This window comes from Equus quagga, chromosome 4, assembly GCF_021613505.1.
Source record: "Equus quagga isolate Etosha38 chromosome 4, UCLA_HA_Equagga_1.0, whole genome shotgun sequence".
Classification (NCBI taxonomy): Eukaryota; Metazoa; Chordata; class Mammalia; order Perissodactyla; family Equidae; genus Equus; species Equus quagga.
The window spans coordinates 17,502,071-17,518,898 of NC_060270.1; the positions used below are offsets into that span (position 1 = coordinate 17,502,071).

Here is a 16,828-nt window from a genome sequence, read left to right on the forward strand (position 1 = left end):
GTAATTACTGAGGCTACATATATTTTATGGATGGGAATTAGCTAATGTGATTATTTGGCTCTAGGAAGTGCCTGGTATAAATACAGCCAACTCCCTATTGATCCAGATGATCTAGTTTGTGAATTGCCAGCAGCAAAAACATAATCTCAGACCACCTTTCCCTATCCCACAATATGTTTCTGGGCATTCTCCCCACCATCATTTGGTGAGTAGTGTGCGTATGTGTGTGCGTGCTCAGAGAATGTTAATTGTAACATTAATTGGGGTCAAACTAATTAGGAAAATAAGTCTGTTAATGTTGCCAAAAACAAAAGGAAAACCCCAAATATAGAACATGTTGTGAAGTCAAACATAAATTATCATTTTGTTATTGAAGACACCACTCTCTACCACACACATAAATAATTGAGAGTTGACTATGATTACAAAAAGCTACTGGTTTAGAGCTCTGACTTGAAAGTTGGAGTCTTTTCATGATTATTGCCCAAAGAGGTTGTGTGGAACTGGAATAGAGCACTCCCAGAGCAAGATAAAGTTAATGGACCTTCACCCCTGGAGACTAGATCTGTCTCTCACCGCAACCCATCCGTAGTGGTGAAGGAGACCAGCAGTCTCCGACATCTTTCTCTAGCCCCGTAAGACCCATGAATGCCTTTCAACCCCAAAGATCCTTAAAGATAAAGTTGCTTCTGTGCCAGGTTAAAAGGTTAAGTTTACTTCTTTGACTTTATGGACTTCACCCATGATGTGTCCGAGGACCCAGATTAGGACTGGACCACATTGTGCACTTGGGAGAGTACCAACTCTGTGAGAATGCTCTGGGAAATGTTTTGGCATCTGACCATTAGATTAAGAAAGTAATCACAGGACATTTGCCCTGATATCCATTTCTCCAAATTAGATCCTACAGGATGGCAGATGATTATTCTAGATATTTTGGGGTCTACTTCTTTCATCTTAACCCAAAATTCTGTGAGTAAGAAGCCAATTATATTATTTATTATTGTTAATCTCAAAGTCTAGCGCCAGACAAGTCACACACCTCTTTCTACTAGTGACTCATCTTAAATCTTTATTCTAACTATATACTTGCCCCAGGGGCCAGACCTTGAGTTTAAGAAGATGGGAATAATTCCCTGGAAAAGGTAAGGCACATGATAAACAATGAGGTGTTGGTTCCAATTTGCTCAGCAAAACAAACCTTGTTAACTACTTTTCTGTAGGTTGAAGATTCTAGCCTCAGATGTGATGGCTGGAAATCACTTTGCATATGACAGATTACCTATTGTGTCATTTTCCTAAATCTTAGAAATTAATTATGCTTTTAAATAAAGAAATATTTGATGTTTCTTGGACCATATTTTTTAACTGGGTTTCTAAAATTGTGAGTATAGACAGGCAGACATGATGTGATTTTAGATATATGCTCATGATTTGGATTAATAGAAGCAAGGACTGCTTGAATCAATGGAAAGTCTAAAAGATAATATATTTTTAAGGAAATTCAGTTTTATTACTCTTTAATTTATGATAATTCCAAATGAATTAATAAAGTATTTTATGCAATATGTGATCAATAAGGGTCAAATGTTGAATGAATGAAAATTGACTAGATTTAATTTATAGAGAATTTTTTGATTCATTCACATATTCCTCCTGCAACCTTGCTTCTTACATTCATTTATTTGATTAAAAATGTGTCTGGTCAGTGAAAACAAATAGAAATTATGCTCTTTCCTAAATTTTACAAATACCAGCTAATAATGTCTCGATTAGTCTGATTTTATTATGTGCACTGAAAACATAAGTTCAACTTGAAGGTAATCCCAAAGGGCAATTTATCGTACATTGTTTCTGAGCTGTGGGTAGGTACTGTCCTCTTGGTTAGATTCTGAAATGCTGCCTGTAGTTTCTTGCTGGACTGATGTATCTATTAGCCTTAGCTGGCTGTATGTGACAAGCACAAATTACCCAGATATGGTGAGTCTCACAGAATCACAGAAACTAGAGGTGACAAGGAGATCTATCAGAGCATATCAGGCCCAAATTCCCAGGGGCCGTGTACCACATATTCCTTATCTCCCATTGGATTTCATTCTAATCTAAGTTAAAATAACAGCATTTCCAATTGGGCTCTACTATTTGGAAATGGATGGCTACTCTGGGTTGCTTTAGGATTTTATGGCTGCCTGGAGGGGTGTAGAGACACAGTCTGAGAGGGCAGAGTGGGGTTGGGGGCAGAATAAGCCAAAAAGAGAATTCAAGACACTAATTTCTGTCAGTAAGAGGGTCAGAAATGTTGGATCAAATCTGATCATTGCTTATTAATACATATGGAAATGCCTTGTAAATTATAAATATGTTATTTATTTTGCTTCTTTTACTAGTTATGGGTTTATCACAGGTGGATGCTGTTTGCATTATGACCTTTGGAGTTGGTTAGTTTTTTTCCTTTAAATTCTACAACTATAGCTTCCTCTCTTGCTTTGCCTCTGCCTGCCTATTTCTTGATATGCATATGACCAAAATATTTCAGTTCATTTCTGACGATATTTCTTTTATATGAGGATGAGCGTTTAAGGCATCTTTGGGATACTGCCCCCCTTCAGCCATTAGGCGAGAACTTTCAAGCATCCTTTAGCAATTCTGTCTTTGTGGTCTTCTGCTGATCAGGGTCACTGTACTCATTGGGTTCTCAGTTAAGGAATTCTCTGCTATGTCTCTTCTTCTCTGTGATATCGTATTGACTTTCCCCAATAGAGGACTCCAAAACTTCTGCTGTGGCCATATTCAATGATATAGTATTACCGAGGTAAAACATCCGGGTGGCTAGAAATCAGAGATGTTGACTGGGTGGCTGCCATAGGACACTTGAGTGATACTAGTAAGTGTAACTCTGAGCTACCCTAGATTTTGTATATGTTGATCTTGGCTGCATTTTATTTTCATGTTCTAAGGACCTCTTTCTAATTGGTGTCATCAATAATGATGTGGGAAAGAGGGGAATTTTATTTTCCATTCTCAGAATAGAAAAATTAACTTAGCGTCTCTCTACCTCTCTTTCTCTCTCTATTTCTTCTTTCCTTACTTTTTTTCCTTTCATTTATATAACTTTCTATTGTGCTAGACATTAGGTCACAAAGATGAATAAGATATTATCACTGATCGTAAGGAGTTCTGACTCGGTAGTCGGGATGGGATGAACTTCAGGGAGTGGTGTTGAAAACAATCACAGTAGTAATCTCAACTCAATTAAATTCTGCAAATAGGTAGGGTACTTCCACATCCCAAGACAAGGTGGGACAAAACGAGTGAGACAGTGCTTCGTGCCGTTTCATATATGCTATAAAAATGGTTTTATACAATGTGAGTCTCTATAGCCAAATTATTAGCAAAAAGAGTAGATGCAATGTTTATTGTTTCTGGAATGATAATTATGTGTAAGAAAATGAAATGCCCAGACCTTGTTTCTGATTTGGGTAAATTCTTTTTTTCCCCAGAACCAAATTTTCCTAGGGCCCAAGCTAACAATCCATAATATATTTTTTTAAAGATTTTATTTTTCCTTTTTTTCCTAAAGCTCCCCGGTACACAGTCATGTATTTTCAGTTGTAGGTCCCCCTGGTTGTGGCATATGGGATGCCGCCCCAGCATGGCTGGATGAGCGGTGCTATGTCCGGGCCCAGGATTCAAACTGGCGTAACCCCGGGCCACCAAAGTGGAGCGCGCAAACCTAACCACTTGGCCACGGGGCCGGCCACCCATAATATTTTTATCTCTCCCAAAGATACATCCACTTCCACTGGGCTCTGTGTTAGATGTAAGATTTCCCAAGGATATTTACACTTATTTGGCAGGGGGCCTCATAAGCGGTTTTGACTTGAAATGTGGTTTCAACCACTTCCCAAATTTATACACAACTCATAAAGAGTGAAAATTTGAGTTGTGAAAGTCCATAAATGTTGTCCATAAAACATGGGCACCCTGTCAGATACTCAGTGGCAGTGCTGCTTAAATACTGTTGATTATTAAGCTTTTATGGTACGCTTTTATATTGCTGGAGTAATCATTTTTATTGGCTTTTCTTGACAACAATCCAGTGGCATTTGATAATATTTTCCTCTCTACTCTTACATTCTGAGAATAGGGGCAAAGTAAATGAATATTCAGCCACAGAAATAGTCAGTGACAAAACAGGGGTCAAGTAGATAGACCTCTAAATCCTCACCTTGACTTTAGCCTTACTGTTAATTACCTCTCTCTTAAAGTGCTATGTTTTATTTGAATTCTTGTATTTTCTCTTTCTTTAGGTTAGCAGTTGTGACAGTTTCTGATTATTGTTGGGAAATACTAACCAGGGCTTTCCTAAGGCACTCTCTGTCCTGCATGCCCAGGAAGATAATGCAGTGGAAGGGGCGTTGGACTGGAATAAGGAGAACAGGGTTCCGGTCTTCACATTTCTACCAACCAACTGTGAGATCTTAGGCAAGTCACTGCTTCTCACTGGGCCTCAGTTGTTGCATCTTTAAGAGAAGGGGCTAAGATAGTTGGTTTTTAAGGTTTTTTTCAAGGTTTAAAATACAAAGTTTTTGTGATAGGTAGCAATTCATGAGCATTTATTAAATGTCAGGCTCTGTGCTAAGTTCTAGGTGGGAATTATCCCATTTCGTCATCATAAGCACTCTGGTGTAAGTACTGTAATTCCCCCTTCCCCTTTTACAGATGAGGAATCTGAGGTTTAGAGACATTGCAGCACCAAATCATTGTCGGCAGCTAGCAAGTAGCTGTACCAGGAGCTGAACCCTGACGGCTCCATTTCAGAGGTCACATATTGAACCCTGGCATCCTGCAAGTACTATTCTGGAAGACACGAAGATGAGAGAGATGTCTAAGAACAACAACATCTTGTCCTAATCTAAGCACATCCCCCTCATTTGTATAATTGGATGCTCCAGACTCTTGTCTGAAAATCATTGGTGATCACATTTACGGATGAGCATCCAGTAACTAACCATACTCCCTGGTCATAATTCCCTCACAGCTCCATCACCCCCAAATTTTGGGGAATATTAAGCTGGTTCTGAGTCTTGGGTTCTTAGTTTGAAAATGCTTCACGGACTGTTTTATGACACCTAAGAGAGCTGTAAAGATCAGTTGATCTTTATAGTTGAAATTGATTGCTCTTCACAGGAGTACTACTGACTCCATCAAATGTGCTGAGAGGAACTGGACATGAAAAATTGAAATTTTCAGATCTCAATCAGATGAAAGTCATTTTATGTATTGTAGGCAATTCCTATTAGAATTAGTATTTTTTAAAATTCTTGTTTATATCTTTTTTCTTCCCCTTTCTGCAAGTGCGTTTCCAAAGTACTTGATGCTTTTATACTTATAACTACAATATTAAAGAACTTAATAGCAGGGATAATTAGAGAGCCATCAGTATCTCTTCAATTAAAAAATGTAAGCAGACAAAAGATAAGATGTGTATTTTAGAGATAAGAAACTCATATTGTGAGGCCTTGTATTTTTTTATATTAAATAACTCATATTAAGTAACTACTATTGCCTTATAAAAGAAGCTAATAAACAGAAAGGCATGTGAGTAACTCCTCCAATTATAAAGTTCTAGAACTCTATTTGGAAATGAAAATCAAACAATATTTTTTTTTTTTTTTTGAGGAAGAATAGCCCTGAGCTAACATCTGCTGCCAATCCTCCTCTTTTTTCTCAGGAAGACTGGCCCTGTGCTAACATCCATGCCCATCTTACTCCACTTTACATGTGGGAGGCCTACCACAGCATGGCTTGCCAAGCAGTGCCATGTCCGCACCCGGGATCCGAGCCGGCAAACCCAGGGCCACTGAAGTGGAATGTATGCACTTAACCGCTGCACCACCGGGCCGGCCCCTCAAACAATATTTCTTAAAATATAGAATATTTTTCAGATGTTAATACATATTAGTTAAATATTCTCTCTCTTTTTTCTCTACATACACGTGCATGGCCACACACATGCACACACAATCACAGAAGGATTAAAAGGAGGAGGAGGAAGAACCAAGAGCAGCAAGGGTTGCAGTCGGTCCATTTGGCTAAACATGGAGAGAGCAGAGCACTCAGTCTAATGGACTGGAAAGCATTGCGTGGTCATCACTCTCATTTTGTTCTCACAATCGTAGCTTCATTAAATAAAGAATGAAAAGCTCTCTATAACCAGACATAAAAGGAAAGGAAGAAGGAAGCCAGTGATGCTGTTTAAAGCCACAAGATCTGAGCCCTTGAAAATCTCCTGAGATTATATGGTTTATGGCATGCATAAAGAGGAGGGAAAGGGTTACAGGATGTGTAAGTTTTGCCAGCCCTCTTAGTCATGTTTGCATCATAAGAAAATGACTGAACCAGGTGCTGAACCTCAGACCAATTCATATAATCAGGGAAACTTGAAGCTTTAGATAGTGCAAAAAAGCTTTAGACAGTTATTGATCTCACAGCAGTAAAGCGTGGCTATCTAAGCAAGTAATTTATTTCTGGACTTATTTAAAAGAATTGCTCATAAATTATTTTCATAAGAATGATGAATAATATCATCTTTTTAATAGACCCAGCATCTTATAGGATGTATATAGTGCAAAAGCTCTGTATTTTCAGCATGATAGACTAAACACTGCCTAAAATCAAGAGACCTGGGTTCTTGTTCAGATTCTGCTGATGATTTCAGGCCAACCCTTCTACCCTCTGGGCTTAGTTCCAGTATCTGTAAAGTAAGTGTGTTCAACTAGGGCTTCTCTGCCTTCTAGCTGCTAAAGGCAAGTATGCAGTAGTGGACTAAAGAGGCATGTTTAAAGTATGGGCGTGTGGCCTCTTACTCAACCATCCTCACTTTCCTGTAATCCCTTATTTTCTAAACTATTAGTGAGTTTAGGAGATAAGACTGATGTGGAGAAGTCTGGATAGACAGGTAAAGAATCCAGGAACAGTCAGCTCTAAGAAAGCTTATGGTTACATTGGAGCCCCAGGAGACTGCAGGGAAATTTCAGTGGAGTTTTGTAACCCCACCTTACCCTTGAGATTGAAAATAAAGAGTTGACATGATGTTTTCTGATATGATTAGACTCTTACTTATGGCCTTCCTAATCCTGTCTCTGAAATGCCAAACTACAGCTATAGTGGATAATTTGCTGTAACAGTCTCACTTTCATCTTAGACATAATACATTATTAATTTATTTTTGTACCCATCTTATTTCATTATAGTAATTAAAACAGCTTCAAGAGTACATATAGCCTTGGATTCTTGTGTAGAACAGTGGATGCATCTGACAGACAATTGTGATTCATAAGCTTTTTAAAATTTAAAATTTGTAAAATTACATTAAAACATAAGAATATATGGATAGCCCTAGTACAACTTGGCTCTCATTATTTTATTCACTCTACAGTAACAGTAATTGGATCTTTGACTATTAGTGAAATTGGCTAATGGGCTTAAGTGTCTGGAATTGGGCTATTAAACATCCCAAGAAAAGATGGTGGAGATGATATGTGAATTGGATATGATTACTCAGCAGTTCTCACACCTATTTTCAATCTTCAAATCACAAATTAGTGGATTGCAGAAGGCTAAGTATTTCAGTTTGATCATCTTACAGTATTCTGTTTGGAATGAAAACTGCAACTGTTACGGTATCTTCAGGGGGAAAAAAAGTAGCCTTCCTAGGGTACTTGCTCAATCCTCTAGGTCATGCTCAATATGAATGTTTCTTCCTGGTGCGACATATATATGGTTAAATAAGTTTTGAAGCTAGTTTTTGTTTTTATTTTTTCCAGTCTGAGTTGGTAGAGTCTTTTGGATTCTGGATTTAGAAACCGTCCATCTAAAATGGTCCCTTCTTGCTAGTACACAGTGAATGTGTGTGTCTTTCAGATAGAGTAGAGATGAACATTTTTATAGCCTTTCGAGAATCTTCTCTTTGCCTTTGGGTATGAAAAAATGAAGAATATAATTTAGATATGTTTAAGCTCTATGTCCATGCCTGCAGCATACACTTCTGCCAGCTCACAAACACATATGTACGTATCCACACACACAGATTCAGTATATAGGGAAAGCCCTGCCTGAGAGTTCAGGCTGTCAGAGAAAATCCAGAAGAACAATGGCCTACACATTTTCTTCACTCCTCAGGCCAACAAGAAGTGGGGAATTGCTCCAGAAACATCTCTCTGTCTCTCTGAGGGTATGTGTGGAGGGTAATCTACCTTTCTCTACTGGTTGTGTAGTAAGATGTGTTTGTGATTCTGCAATGAGATGAGAAGAACTAGGAGTTAGGAGTAAGGCTATCCATGATGAAATTTATAGTGTCTAAAAATTAAAATCCTCCTTATGCTAATTAGGGGAAGATAGTCCAAGAAGACTTGTTGCTATAGAGGTTACCTCAGCTGAGTCTTGAAGGACAAGATGTATCTAATGAAAGAGATATCTTTTTTATTTAGAAAACTTTAGAAACCACCCTTTATTCAAATTAATGGAAAAATACAAATAATTTCATTCAAGTCACAATTCAGCAACAGCTATTAAAGATTAACCCTTGGTGGAAAAAGTGGCTCCATGATATGTTTTATTTATTTTTGAATCCTTGCACCTATAACAATGATTGCGAAATACAAGGCAGTTAATAAGGATTTGATGAATGAGTTAAGAGTAAACAATGTTATCACAGTAGAGAAAGTCCTAAGCTGACCCTGGTAACTGGATTCTGACCTTAAAACTTTGCACGGGCAAATTTCTTGAGTTCTGTGGGTATGAGTTTACCCTTTCATAAAAGAAAAATATTGGACAGAAGTATCGCAAAATCACTACCATTTCTAAAATAGCTCAACAATGCCCATGTTATGACACATCCCAACCTATATGCAGATTCTGAGTGCCAAAGGGAGGCAGACACTTGCTCAAACAGAAAGCTGTACTGCTATCAACCTTTCTGCTATCTTGGAAGCTGAATACAGAAGCTCACTGGATAGTTTTATTGTTACTCAAGGGCGTACGTCATCCCTGAGGTAGCCAGAATCCAAACCACTTAGGGCTTCATAGACCAACGTGAGCATTTTGCATTAGGTTCAGAAACATATTGAGAGCTAGAGGAGACCAAAGCTGAAAGCAGGTGATTAATTTCATTCCAGCCCCTCGAGTGACCTGTGTTTGGCTCTTGCCAGTGTGTGACAGGTACACCCAGGGAAGGAATGATCTGCCAGGTTCCTTGGCTCCTTTTCCTCTTCTGACATATTTAAGTAATTGTTTCAAGTAAATACTGCACCTGCTGTGCCCCACTATAGGATGAATTGTGAATATGTTTCCAAACCAACAGTGTTGGGACAGAGACCAGAAAATAGGCTTTCCCACTTCTGTTTCCTGTTCTCCTTTCTCACAGTGGTAGCAACATAATTTATGTGCGGCTTGTGAACTGTTCAGAGTATAGACCATAGGGGAGATCGGAGTGGAAGGTTGAATAGATTTTTCCACACATGTAAACTGTGACTTGAAGCAGCTCTCATGTATGTGATAAAAAGACAGGCAGTGCTGTAGTTTGTGAAACTGTCCTTAGTCCAATTTAAAAGGCTAAGGAGGCCCAGAGTTTAGCAATGCCGTTGCAGCATTCTCCCCTTTGGTATAATCAGATCCTTTTAGAAAGAAAAGCAGCAGTGGAAGACGTTGTCTCTCTCCTTCCTTCTCCTTTAATACGGATGGTTTAACCGTAGTAGGTTGATAGCAGAAGCTGGCTTCTATTAGAAGATACAAGTCAGTTTCCTTTTTCTGCCAGTTTTAAAAAAAGGAAAAACCAGGGGGTAAAAAACGAAGCCAAGCCTTGTCACTTTCTGATTAGCTATTTATTTATGCTTTTCACTCCGGCAGAAAAGTAGACAGTTAAGACATACCACTGTATTTGTGGTACATGGATAGTGGTCTAGATGCAAGGTTGGTGCAGGTGTCAAGTTACATATTGCTTTTGAACTTCTAAGAGGGGAAAACCCTTCTCCATTTTCCTAACATCGTGATAAAGCAGGTTTTTGCAAGAGTACCAAACAGTAGATGAATAAAAGTGTTTTTTCATGTTCAAGATTAGGCTGGAATTCTGATTACATGTTTATCATATCAGGAGTCTCCACCATAGGGTTAGTTTGAAATATGAGTTAGAATGAGCATTTATCACATTTTCAGGTATTGTTGAATAATATTTCTCTCTCCTACTCTCTCCCTATATTCATTTTAGTCATCGTCTGGCCATTTGCCCTAAGGTGCATGATGATTGCACATGGATATATGTTACAATGTAAAAAAAAAAAAAGTAAATAATTTACGATTGATGGTTTTATTAGACATCTTCAGTGATATGCTGGCAAACTCACTCTCAAAAAAGAAAAAACCCTCAAAACTCTAAAAGCCCTGATGTGTAGTGTTTGCCAATTTCTGTGGTGTAAATACTCCTCTTGTGGCTGATTTCAGGCCACTGATGTGTTGTCACTGAACACACAGTTAGGAATGATGCTAACAGCTTGCTCTCAGTAGCCAATGTGAGCCAGCTCCATCATACTCCAAATCAGTATACTTTAATAGTTTAATAAACTTTACTTTTGGTAACTCTAAAATACTAGAACAGTACTTAGCTCCCAAACAACGTATCAGTATAGAAGCATGTGAATACCTATTGATAACACTCACATACTTATAAACATATGTGTGTGATGCCTTGAGAACTAGTGTTAACATTTGCAGTGATTTCTGTTATGCACTGTACACTGATCAAAGGATAAGGAAAAGAGGAAAGTTTAGAATTGTACCTGCTATTCAACTAGGAAAATAATTGTCACTGAAGAGAGGGATATACTGTCCTCAAAGGGGTGAGCTGAGCTGCATCTTTTTAATGAATTGAAAGGCTGCTTATGTTTTCAGAGATAAATTCAGGATTTGGACTGAATTGCAACCACTGCTGACTTTTCTAACCCCTAATAGACAGGAAGGATTGCCTTCCTCCTTTCCTCTTAATAATTTTTAGTGAGAATGATGCTTTTAATTCTAGGTGGAACATTGTCAAATAAGGAATTCAGAGAGGGTAGGAATAGATTAGTGAGTAATTACTGAAGGCAGAAGTTTTCAAAATTTTTAGCCTGGGCATCATTTGCTCAAATGAGTTTCAAATATACGTATTAAACCCCCAAACAGAGTTGATCTGGTTGAGAGTAGTAGGGGGAAACGGAGGTGACTGGAGAGGCCCAGAGCTCCTTTTACTCTGCTTCTATCCCTCCCATCTAAATGGACTTTCTCTGGACTCTCAAGTATAGTTTGAAAAATAAAAATTTAAGGAATTTGTCTGTTACTGACTTTCTACACATGATCAGCAAAACAGTCAGCGTCAGGTCCGAACCTGTCAATCTCACTCGCTGCAGCTGGTCTTCACAATGAGTATGGCTGACTGCAGCTATGTTGATTAAATAGTAGATTATGAGTATTATTTAGAAGGTCAGCAGAAACCCACCTCCCCATTTGTTTAGTCACAGATAGGATTGGTCTGAGTAACCTCTAACCATGGTATTAGGTACATTAAACAATGCTCTATTTTATTTTGGTTCCAAATAGTATTAAAGCAATGCAAAAGTTATTCTATTTTTATTTATAGTAAAACATTATAAAATAATGTTTTATAAATGATAAACGCAAGGAAAATTTGTATTCTAAAATCTTGTTTTAAACCCTAAATCAGTGAATTTTGAATTGGGTTCCTTGAAGCCCTGAAATTCCACGAGCAGCACCTCAGTAGTGGTTTCTGGGAATTGGCAGAGACCTGGGTCCTCCACCACACCATAATCCCCTATTCCTCCACTGTCCGGATCTTGGTAAAACTTGGACATTTTAACTAATAATAATTGAAAATTACTGTTCTAAACTTAGGCCAATTTCAAAAGTCTCTGAATTTTGGCATGATTCAAACACATCCGAACGTAATTCAGAACTCATCTTTTCATGTAGGCATCCACTCTATACTTAGCTTGAATTGTTTATTTTACACACAGATGATCTTCCCAGATATATTATAGGAAAGGTTCAAATTCTAATTGTTCAAATTCAAACAGGAATTGTTCAAATTCTATAAGAATTTGCTTACAGTACTAGTTGTAAACAAATGGGAGTTAGGTGACTTACCCAGGGTTACTAACCAAGGCTAAGTAAAATTACTACATCCATAGCTTCTGGATCTTTAAGAAAAAGAAACAGATTAATAATGCAGTAATGTTTTTTAGTTCTACTCCAATTTGCAGCATAATTGTATAAACAAAACATTCTGTCTGATGAGATACCACTTAAGGAATCCTATCTATGTAATTTTGAAATATCCACAACAGTAAGTTTTCCAGGAAGCTAAAGCCCAAAATCTGGCTCAAGAATTCTAAAAAATCTATCACTTTTCTTTCTTCCTGTACTCAGCCCCAGTGGATGATAGCTGTGCCTTTGTCTAAAGGATGCCTAAAAGGGAAACACCCATGGGCAATGGGGCCAACTCTTATTTAACCCCAGAGATTAACATCCTAAATGTCACTCGAATGATTAACATCACAACGTGAAACAACCCAGCTGGGTAAAAGGAGTAGCTCCAATAATGGCATGATAATCTTAGGCTTAGGGTCTGAAGGGCTTTGACTTCTTATAATTTCTAATACACTACTCTGAAGACCACTCATACAAAGCTACAGAGTTAGACCTATCCACATAAATACCTTGCACAAAACTTTCCGATGCTTACCTTTGGAATGAAATCTAAATTATTACCATGGCCTGCGAGGCCCCGTAGGATCTGACTTCTGCTTCTCTCTCTGATCTCATGTCCTTCTCCTCTGCCCTTCCTCACTCTTCTCTAGGCACACTACGTTTCTTAATTTCTCCTGCACACACTCAGTTTGTTCCAGTCTCAGGACCTTTCTCCTTGACCTTCCCATAGCTGCCTCTTAGCACTTATTTCTCCATTTGGATGTCACTTGCTCAGAGAAGACTTCCCTGGCCATTCAACCAGAACAGCACTACCCCTGCCAGCCCCATCAATTCTACCACGTTACCCAATTTGTTTTCTTCATATCACTCTCTGTGCCTAAAATGACTATATTTATCTATCTAAATGATTTATGTATCTATCTAAAATGACATCTATCTATCTAAAATGACTTCTCTCTCTCTCTCTCTCTCTCTCACTAGACTTTCTGTTCCTTGAAGGTGAGGACATAGCATCCTTCAGCACAGTATCACCAGTGCTCAGAATAGAATCTGGCACATAGATAGCCCTCAGTGGACATCACTGATTGACTAACAAAACAAATTTCACCTATGGAAAGATTTCTCTTCACAAGCAGCTTGAGAAAGGGAAAGAATCATTTCATTTTTAAAATTTAAAGACCCACAAAAAAAAGCTAAGAATGTTTTAGGCAAGAGTCTAACTTTCTTGCTTGCAGCCCAACTCTTTTAGACTTTATAAATCAGCAACCTCCTTTCTGAGACCTTCTTCTGAACATCCCCCAGGCACCCAGACGCTCTGTGATGAGGGTATTTGGCTCAGAAGAAAAATTGGTCGGAGCGTGAAAAGGACTGTAGGCCCCTAGGAAGAACTGGGTGGGGTGTGGGTGGGGACTCTGCACCTGAATAAGGAGAAAGAGGAAGTAGAAGGGAAGAAGAATGGGGTAGAAAATGGGAGAGGGATGAGAGAGAAGAAAAGTGGAAGAGGACCAGGACTGAAAGAATCAGAGGCGGCAGAAAGAGTAAGGAAGAGGGTAGAGAAAGGAGAGAAGGTCGAGCAGAGAAAGGAGAAAGCCTGATGCACGGGAGAAGCAGGACGGGAGGGGCAGGAAGAGCAGAGGAAAGGCCTGAAGCTGCGTCCCCAGAGATGTGGGTTCCCTGCGGCTCTGCTACTGGCGCGCTTTCTGGCGTGGGCAGGACAAATTTACCTTCCTCTCTGGCAAAGGGATATGGTTTTTAAGGTGTCTTCCATCTCTAGCATGCTCTGTTCTTGACTTCACAAATAGCAGGCCCTAAAGGGCTCCCTGGCAAATGGATTTTCTGTCTGAGCAGATCTCAGTGGCAGATGGGGCCCAGCTCCCCAAGGAGAGACCCCGCCCCCAGGCTCGCTATTGTTAGAGAGCCCTTCTGAGGCATCGTCTCCAGCCAGCGCAGCCTCACCAAACCGAGAGACACTGCCCACGCCTCCTTCCAGGCAGGAAAAGAAGAGAGGAGTTGAGCTGCAAAGTTTAAATGCAGGTCTGTTTTCACACTAATAACTTATGGATTCCAAGGCATGTTTCAGAAACATTTTTTACTTGGAACACCGCTTGGGGAAGCAGTGTTGGAGTTGGACAGTCCTGGGTTCAATTGCAGGTTTCTCACTGCGTGGATTTCATGATTTGTTTAGCCCTCAATCTCTTCATTCATATGATGGAGATAATAACGCCACCCTCAAACAGTTGTGAGGGCCTAATAATGTAACATAGTTAAAAAACTTGTACAGAGTAGGTCCTCAGTAAACCTCATTTTGCTTCACCTTTCTTCTGATAATCTGAAATAAGTAGTTCCCACACTCCCCCTCCCCATGTGGAGATCCTCTGGGCAGCTCTTCAAGTTGGAGATGGTAAAAGCAAGGACCGTCTGTCATCTTTCCATAGGTCAATAATTAGTGGAGAAAATTCTTTCATCCAGTAAATAAAGGGAGCCTTTCTTTTCTTTTGGTGGCCCAAAATAAAGTATTTCAAAGACTATCAAGTACTACAAAAGAAAAATGTATTGCTTAATGGATACTGCAACAGTAGGCAGAGAATTGCAACAGCCATGGATTTAGCTAGCTCCCTTCCTTGGAGGCCTGTCGTGCAGGGGAAAGATCACAGGTGTTGGAATTGGACCTGTCTATGTTTGAATCAGAAGCCTGGTCCCTAACCAGCTCTGTGCCACTAGCTCAACCTCGGCTTTGTGATCTGTAAATAATATATCCTCGTTGCTGAACTTGGAGGTTGTTAGAATTAAGTAGACCACATGTAAAGTGCCTACTACAGTATTTTATTGAACACATAGTAAGTGTCCGATAGAAAGTCTCCATTGCTTCAGGTTCCTTTCAACTGAAACTATTGAGAAACTTCTTTTTCCTTGGCACTACACTTCTGATTTTATAAAGGAAATTAATGTGCAAAGAGGATGAGTTTTATGGCCAGCAAGAGAGACACAGAATGATTTGCAGTCTCTTTTGGGAGTCAGATACTGTTCTATTTGGTCTACCTTGCAGCTCAGCAAGATTACCAAGTCCTTACATTATCAGTAATGATTGAGCCTGGAAGTCAGCCAAGGCCACCAGGTAGTGACGTTAGGATTAATTCAGGCTCCATGTAATTGGTCCCTTGGAAACTACCATCTAGGGATTCAATAGAAAATGTTGGGGTGCCTTAAGGGAAATAGCTAGTACACTCTTTCTAGGTAGATGCCAGCTATAAACTGTCATATCTTGGATTTCAGTCTTACAGTTTTAGACCTAAAGGGAAACAGAAATCGCCTAGACCTGCGAACTGGGTGGGCTTTGGGAGGTCCTTTAATCCCTTGAAATTATTTGCAACATATTATACTGTGTGTGTATATGGATGATATTCTTGTGTCCCTGTCTTTCATCAGCTACTCAGCTGGGACCATGACACAAAAACATTAAGATCCACTGTACTTGAACACTCTCCAGGAGAGGCTGTGTAGATAGACGTGTTTTATATTTATTTTATTTTTTTGAGGAAGTTAGCCCTGAGCTAACATCTGCTGCCAATCCTCCTCTTTTTGCTGAGGAAGACTGGCCCTGAGCTAACATCTGTGCCCATCTTCCTCTACTTTATATGTGGGACGCCTGCCACATCATGGCTTGACAAGCAGTGCCATGTCCGCACCCGGGATCCGAACCGGTGAACCCTGGGCCGCTGAAGCGGAACGTGCAAACTTAACCGCTGCGCCACCGGGCCAGCCCCAATGTGTGTTTTAATCAAAGATGAAACATAGAATTCAGATGCGTGGTCTAAACATGATCACACATGGAGTTAGAACAGAAGACATAAACTGAGATGTCCCAATGACTGTATTTCTTTGTCATTCAATTCATTTTTATTTATTAATATGTATAATTTCCACACTGCACTAGGCTCTCTGGGGGATATAGATGTGTAAAAGTGAGTATCTGTTGTCATGGAAGTTACAGTCTGGTTGAGAAAAAAAGTAAAGTTCTTAAAGGAAAAAAATCCAAGACCGGTAAAGAGCAATGTTAGTGTGTGCCTTCTTGCAAGCTGCAGTTGTAATTGTAGAGAAGAAATTCAGAGGTCAGGATGGTGGGCAGGGTCCAAAGAAATGAACATCGCTTTGGAGTATTGGGGAGGATACGGGCCCTAGGGGCTTGTGTCAGTGTGAGGAAGGTGGGATATGCTGGACCCACTTATTACAAGTCTTAAAGTGGTCAAAGGACTTCACTCTTAGTGAGGTAGTGAATAGAGAGGGTGGTTGAAATTTTTACTTTATTATATTATTAATGTTTCTACAAGGTCTACACAAAGCACAATCTATACTTACTGATTCAGTTCAAAGACTAATCATAATTTTAGTTTATTCATTAAAGCAGTTTCAATTAACAGTATTTAAACTGTGTTTAATCATTTTGGAAGGCCTGAGAAATAAAAATTAATTTCAGGACAGCTTAAAAGTACGACCCAGGGGCCGGCTCCATGGCCGAGTGGTTAAGTTCGCGCGCTCTGCTGCGGCGGCCCAGGGCTCGGATCCTGGGCGC

General features: G+C 39.4%; 1 protein-coding gene across 1 annotated transcript in view; it reads left to right on the forward strand.

The window, feature by feature from the left end:
- Nucleotides 1–16,828, forward strand: part of GAP43 (growth associated protein 43) — a 62,269-nt gene that overhangs the window by 20,309 nt on the left and 25,132 nt on the right. The window lies entirely within an intron of this gene.